General features: G+C 30.5%; 1 long non-coding RNA gene across 1 annotated transcript in view; it reads left to right on the top strand.

The window, feature by feature from the left end:
• Positions 1 to 3727: 3727 nt before the first annotated feature.
• The window catches only part of LOC123519096, an 11659-nt gene continuing 7886 nt past the window's right edge, over positions 3728 to 7500 (top strand). Inside the window, exon 1 of the long non-coding RNA XR_006678973.1 lies at positions 3728 to 3919. This is a non-coding gene — a long non-coding RNA (uncharacterized LOC123519096). The remainder of the gene's footprint in view (positions 3920 to 7500) is intronic.

Below are 7500 nucleotides of genomic sequence, written 5' to 3'. Positions count from 1 at the left end.
CATATATCTCTTTTTTTTCAAACATTATTCCAGTTGGGCACGACAATAATATTTTCCTGGGGAAGGGATGAAATATTTCTACGCGACACTTCTATTGCCTGACACTCCACCAGGAGGCGTGTGGGGTGCAGTGATCCCTACGGTTCCTCTCACCCCGTCCCCCTTCCCAACCTCTCTTTTCCTCTTCCTCTCTTTCCCTCGCGCTCCGGGAAACTTGAGCTGCATTAATAAGCGGTTCGACAAACGCATCCCACAGCCTGAAACAGGAATCCAGGGCTGCCGAGCTCCCGAGGCTCTGTAATTAGAGTCCCGTAAATATCCAGGACCTGACTTTTGCTGCGGCATCGATTTTCAGTTAAGTTCCAAGGCAGAGTTTATTTTTTCCCCTCTTCGCGATAATCACCCCCGGCATTCTTTCCTTCCTTGCAGCAAGACGTGAGCAGACATAATTTGCGATTGAGTGAAAAAAAATAACCAGATTGGCTCATTTTACATAATAGAAATGAGCTTTATGCCTCACTACGTCGCGCGGCCGAGTGATTTGCCAGTGTGGGAGTTGGCAAACGCGGGTGTAAGAGGAGATAGAGGCGGGGATCGATCCAGGAGTTTCTCGTTACATAAACAAGAGAAGCAATATTGGGTGACATTAAGCTCGGTAATTACCAAACTACAGAGGGTGTCGATATAATGGACTTACTCTAGCCATTGGCTGCCTTAGACTCGTTAGCTGCAGGGTTTGTGTGTGTGTGTGTGTGTGTGTGTGTGTGTGTGTGTGTGTGTGTGTGTGTGTGTGTGTGTGTGTGTGTGTGTGTGTGTGTGTGTGTGTGTGTGTGTGTGTGTGTGTGTGTGCTTTTACTTTTTCATTATTTTCTTTGGCTGTAGAGTCGATTGGCAGTTATGAGGCTTGGGTGGTCCGTAGTGGCGCTGGCAGCAATTTTAGAGTGCCGCCTTTGCAGAGCCTCGTACTGCCCCGCAGAGCTCTCTGATGTAATCGCCGCCAAAGACAGGGTTAATAGGAAGCATTTAGGTATTTCTTGGCTTTGAAATACCCAGCTTTGGGAAGGACGCGAAGTGAAGTCATCGAGATCACTATTACATTTCTATATATTCAGTACAAATAAGCATAGTTCTCAAGTAGGTCGTTCTACAAGTGACTAACTTGAAATGTAAGTTATATAACAATGGTGTCCGGACAGACAACTAACGGACATTTGGCCGACAGACATTTCACCGACAGACATTTCGAAAAGCGAACATTTCTCCGACTATCAAATAGCTGCCTAATTGGACATACGGTCTTTTAAATTTCCTTTCTTATTTAAATTTCTTTTTGGAAAACATTACCAACAAAAATAACTTTAAACTTTATAGTGATAATATACACATCACAAAATAAAGTTGAATGGGAATAACAATACAGTAAATAAATGTAAAACACACTGAAACATAATGCTGAAAAAACATTGTCTTGGTTTTATAACTGCAGACTCGCGACTGTATCAGCGTCTGGCAAGCTGCCAGTTGTCTGTTCGGTTGTTTTCTTTTCGGTCAAATGTCCATTCGGTCAAATATCTATTTCAGTCAAATATCCGTCGGCGAAATGTCAGTCGACCAAATGTCAGTCAGCCAGATCCATCGGTAAAATTTTTGTCGGCCAAACGTCAGACATCCATCCAACCGGAATTAACTCTCTATTCCATTTATCTTCATATTTACTGATTAAAAAAAATGAAGATCTATAAAAAAATATTATACTTATCTGACTTTCATATGTGGAAAAATTTTGTTTCTATCATGGTTATTTTCAGACAAGGTACTATTTAATATTCATTGTCCATATGATTAATTAACCCTCAATCAAGAACACCCATAAAATAGAACATATTGCAAAGTGCTTATTATTAATGTCACTGAATTATGATTTTCCCTTTATGAAGGTGAATACAACCTACATTTACCTATTCATATAGAAACACATCAAGGTATGAATAATGATTCAAGCTTGCCTCTAATCATGCCCATGCTGAAAAGATGCGCCATTGTGTCAGAAGCAGTCCTATTATTTTGTTGGATTATACTTTGTACTTTTAGTTTTTGTCTCAACCATTTATCCTCCATACTGAGATCACATCTGATTTTCGATTGCTTGTATTACCCATTGGGAGATCGATTTCATTCGCGTTATCAAAGATTTACCGTATTACCTATCATAGTTTAGAGTTTCCCTTTACGCATCTTTTTCTGTTACTTTTTTACAGGCGAGTGAGGGAAAGCAGATATGCGTGCGACATACATGCACTTGTATACAGGCACGAATAAAGTGTCACTTGCTCCACATGACACGTCAATTCTCACGTCCGCTTTTCTTCAGTGGAATGGATTTTCCGTGTTGCTTCCTCGAATCACTTTAACGTCAGCTCACTGTTTCCAATCCTCGTCTTCGCCTCACCATCCCTCGTAATCCTCTCTAGGCCGCTATCTTACCATCCCTTACACTGATATACTGCAAAATATCTCAAACATCCACTCGTCCCATTATTACGTGTACAAGTATCCGTAAATAAGACAATACATTCATCAGAAAAAGCAGATCAGATTGAACCTCCTCGTGCCATGGGAACAACTAATCCTCTTTAATCATGACGTCCATGTTTGTGTAATTACGTTGAGCCTTTTGAGTGTTGTAGTGCTCCCTTCACAGCCATTATCGCGTTTCTCTGCCTCTCAGTTTCACATGCTATCGGATTTTCTTAAAAAAAAAAAAAATAAGAAGAAATATAGTCATAAAAGTATTTTTTCTCTTAAATTCGAAGTATATAATTAATCTGTAACGCTATTACAGATTATTTGTCCTATATAAGTGTTATTCAAGCTATTCACACACGGTCGTAATAATATCTACACTCACGAAGATAATGGGTAGGTGAAGTAAAGGCAGTAATGACGATCGCTCGCCATATTCTAATTCCCTAACACTGGAATGATTAACCTACAGGATCTATAGTTTTTATTATCGTATCTCAATTACCACTTATGCTCTTAATAACAGCGTTCCTCTGTCTACAGTGACCTTTATCAATTAGTGGATGTAAAAGCAAAGAAAAGAACAGCGCTTTCATATCACAGGAACATAAAATATTTCTACAACTGCATTCTTTACTAATAAAAAAAAAGAACAATAGCATAGAAACTATAACAAAAATACCTCTAACTAATGAAAATCGTTTTATAATAAAAAAATAACAATAGAGAGAGAGAGAGAGAGAGAGAGAGAGAGAGAGAGAGAGAGAGAGAGAGAGAGAGAGAGAGAGAGAATCCTCCGCGGGATAAGGGCAAAGTTCTCCTGTCTCTTGTAGAGTGACTAATAAACACGTTTCATATCAGGTCAAAACATAGCAGGCTACATATGTGAAAACCCTTTATTCTCCCCTTACAATGTAAGGTTTACACCTTCCCTCAGGTAGTCACATCGTTCACCGCCACACACTACGCGATAACATAAGCTTTAACGAATTGATATTGTTGAACGCCTTCGATTTTCGCCCATTGACTGGATTCAATAACCGTACGTATTTTTGTAGAGCAATTGTGAAATAAGATATAGAAAAAGGTTTCTGTATCATAAATTATGTTTTCGTGTGCGCTTCTCGTACGTATGTTGTTGATGACGTGGCGTCTGCCTTACTGGGAGGTGGCTCGTGCCGGGTTTAGTTAGTCATTCGCCAGCATTGACGTCTCCGCCACCACCTCCTCCCTGCCTTGGATTATTGTGTTATGGATACAGTGTTTGGGTTTGATGAGTAACATAGGTACTTGGATTGAGGAGTGTGTGACGGTTCAACTGGGAAGTGGTGGTGGTCGGTGTGCTGCGGTGACTCGTGTATGCTGGAGTGCCTGGGGCTATCTGAATACCAATCAAGTAAGTTGTCACATGTTTATACGTATGCTGATTACTGGATGTGCAATGATTAGGGTAGTCATTAGAACAACATGTATAATGTATTTGGTGGTTATATTGCCTATGTACTAGTGTTTGGGTGTTGGGTGGTGTCAGTTCAGGTGGGAGGTGGTGGTTGGTGTCTGACCGGCGACCAGTTGAGCGGTGCTGGTTCATGTGGAAGTGACGTTTGATTCTGCATATTGGAGGGTTCCTAGTGGCTGTCTTTCCTGCAGTGACTAGGACGATTGTGCCGTGGGCCAATGAAGTGAGTTTTATTACTGTTTTGAGGATGCATTGCAAATGCAGATTGCCACTGTGAAATATAAAATGTCTCGGTTTGTATTTCTGACGGTTTGTGTTATTATGGGTGCGTATTATGTGTTTACTAAGGTGTAGTGGCTGACATTTGTGACGGTGTTGTGTTATTGTGGGTGCACATTGTGTTTACTATGATGTAGTGGCGGACATTTGTGACTGTGTATGTGATTCCCATACAGGTTGAAATAAATGATTTGACAACGCGTGGCCTCTCCAATTTCGCCCTACAGTTTCACATACTCGATTATTTCTTTTACTTCAAGCGGCATCTATAAATGTATATAGAATATATTGAAAATCTTGAAGGGAAGGTAAAGGAATCAGGATCAGCATCCTATGAAGCAGCCTGTGATTTACTATTTTCCTTTTTGCAGGTTGTGGTCACGAGGATTGACGTCGAATCACTCCAATTGAATCTAAAATACTTGTCAACTAACGAGGAACTTAAGATCTCCAACATGTTACCATTTCACTTTACCACTCATTGACGCTTTGCACAATACAAGAGGAGCATTAGATGTTCAAGAGCTTTCATTCTTTGAATTTCTTTTCACAGCAGTCACACAACCTACCTGTAACATTGAAAATAAACTAATTCACATTTCATTAATAAGTGAACATAGGCATGCAGCACACAAAGCTCACAGCAAACCAGACACAAGAGTGGAGGTAAAATTGGCCACATCTTGTGCGAGTCTATCACAATCCCGGTATGTGGATAAGAAAAGGGTGCATTTGTTTCTACATAGACTTCGCTCCGGGAGGTCCTTCCTCCCCCACTGAGAAAAATAGGTTGAAATGTGTTCCCTGAGGAGCACAGCGTGGTGTAGCGGATATGAGGGACAAGGTGGGCGGGAGAAAAGACGCAGGAGACGAAAGAGAAAGGGAAAAGGACTAAGGAGGGCAGGGAAGAATTACATTATCGGTAATTTAACCGTGAGAGCCTTGCCAGGCAACCCTTTCTCAGCTACCCTCGCGTCTGTGAGGCTGGCGGGAGGTGTGGGAGCGGGTGGGCGGTGATGACCATAATTACGGAAGTGTTGGTGGCATTAGTAATGGTGGTAGTAGTGACGGTGGTAATGACATTGGTGGTGATGATGTGTACTTTTGCAACGGTATTACAGTTAGTAATAATAATATTGGCAATAATCATAATCATGTATCTAGGTTAATAATATAATAATAATTGATAATAATAATAATAATGATAATAATAATAAAACGATGATAATGATGATAATGAAAACAATAAAAATAATAATAATAATAATAATGAAAAGAATAATAATAATAATAATAATGAAAACAATAATAATAATGATAATAATAATGATAATAATAATAATAATGAAAACAATAATAATAATAATAATAATAATGAAATAATAATAATAATAATAATAATAATAATGAAAACAATATAATAATAATAATAATAATAATAATAATAATAATAATAATAATAATAATAATAATAATAATAATAATAATAATAATAATAATGAAAATAATAATAATAATAATAATAATAATGAAAACAATAATAATAATAATAATAATAATAAAAAACAATAATAATAATAATAATAATAATAATAATAATAATAATAATAATAATAATATTAATAATGAAAACAATAATAATAATAATAATAATAATAATAATAATAATAATAATAATAATAATAATAATAATAATGAAAACAATAATAATAATAATAATAATAAAAATAATAATAATAATAATAATGAAAAAAAATAATAATAATAATAATAATAAATGAATAATAATAATAATAATAATGAAAATAATAATAATAATAATAATGAAAACAATAATAATAATAATAATAATAATAATAATGAAAACAATAATAATAATAATAATAATGAAAACAATAATAATAATAATAATAATAATAATAATAATAATAATAATAATAATGAAAATAATAATAATAATAATAATAATAATAATAATAATAATAATAATAATAATAATAATAATAATAATAATAATAATAATGTTAATAATGAAAATAATAATAATAATAATGAAAACAATAATAATAATAATAATAATAATAATAATAATAATGAAAATAATAATAATAATAATAATAATAATAATAATAATAATAATAATAATAATAATAATAATAATAATAATAATAATAATAATAATAATAATAATAATAATGATAATAATAATAATAATAATGAAAATAATAATAATAATAATGAAAACAAATAATAATAATAATAATAATAATAATAATAATAATAATAATAATAATAATAATAATAATAATAATAATAATAATAATAATAATAATAATAAAATAATAATAATAATAATAATAATGATAATAATAATAATAATAATGATAATAAATAATAATAATAATAATGATAATAAATAATAATAATAATGATAATAAATAATAATAATGAAAATAATAATAATAATAATAATAATAATAATAATAATAATAATAATAATAATAATAAAAATAATAATAATGATAATAAAAATAATAATAATAATAATGAAAACAATAATAATAATAATAATAATAATAATAATGAAAACAATAATAATAATAATAATAATAATAATAATAATAATAATAATAATAATAATAATAATAATAATAATAATAATAATAATAATAATAATAATGAAAATAATAATAATAATAATAATAATAATAATAATAATAATAATAATAATAATAATAATAATAATAATAATAATAATAATAATAATAATAATAATAATAATAATAATAATAATAATAATAATAAATAATAATAATAATAATAATAATAATAATAATAAAAATAATAATAATAATAATAATAATAATAATAATAATAATAATAATAATAATAATAATAATAATAATAATAATAATAATAATAATAATAATAATAATAATAATAATAATAATAATAATAATAATAATAATAATAATAATAATAATAATAATAATAATAATAATAATAATAATAATAATAATAATAATAATAATAATAATAATAATAATAATAATAATAATAATAATAATAATAATAATAATAATAATAATAATAATAATAATGAAAATAATAATAATAATAATAATAATAATAATAATGAAAACAATAATAATAATAATAATAATAATAATAAAATAATAATAATAATAATAATAATAATAATAATAATAATAATAATAATAATAATAATAATAATAATA

This window comes from Portunus trituberculatus, chromosome 44, assembly GCF_017591435.1.
Source record: "Portunus trituberculatus isolate SZX2019 chromosome 44, ASM1759143v1, whole genome shotgun sequence".
Classification (NCBI taxonomy): Eukaryota; Metazoa; Arthropoda; class Malacostraca; order Decapoda; family Portunidae; genus Portunus; species Portunus trituberculatus.
The sequence above is the reverse complement of the archived record's forward strand: the minus strand, read 5'-3'. Positions and strand labels throughout refer to the sequence as shown.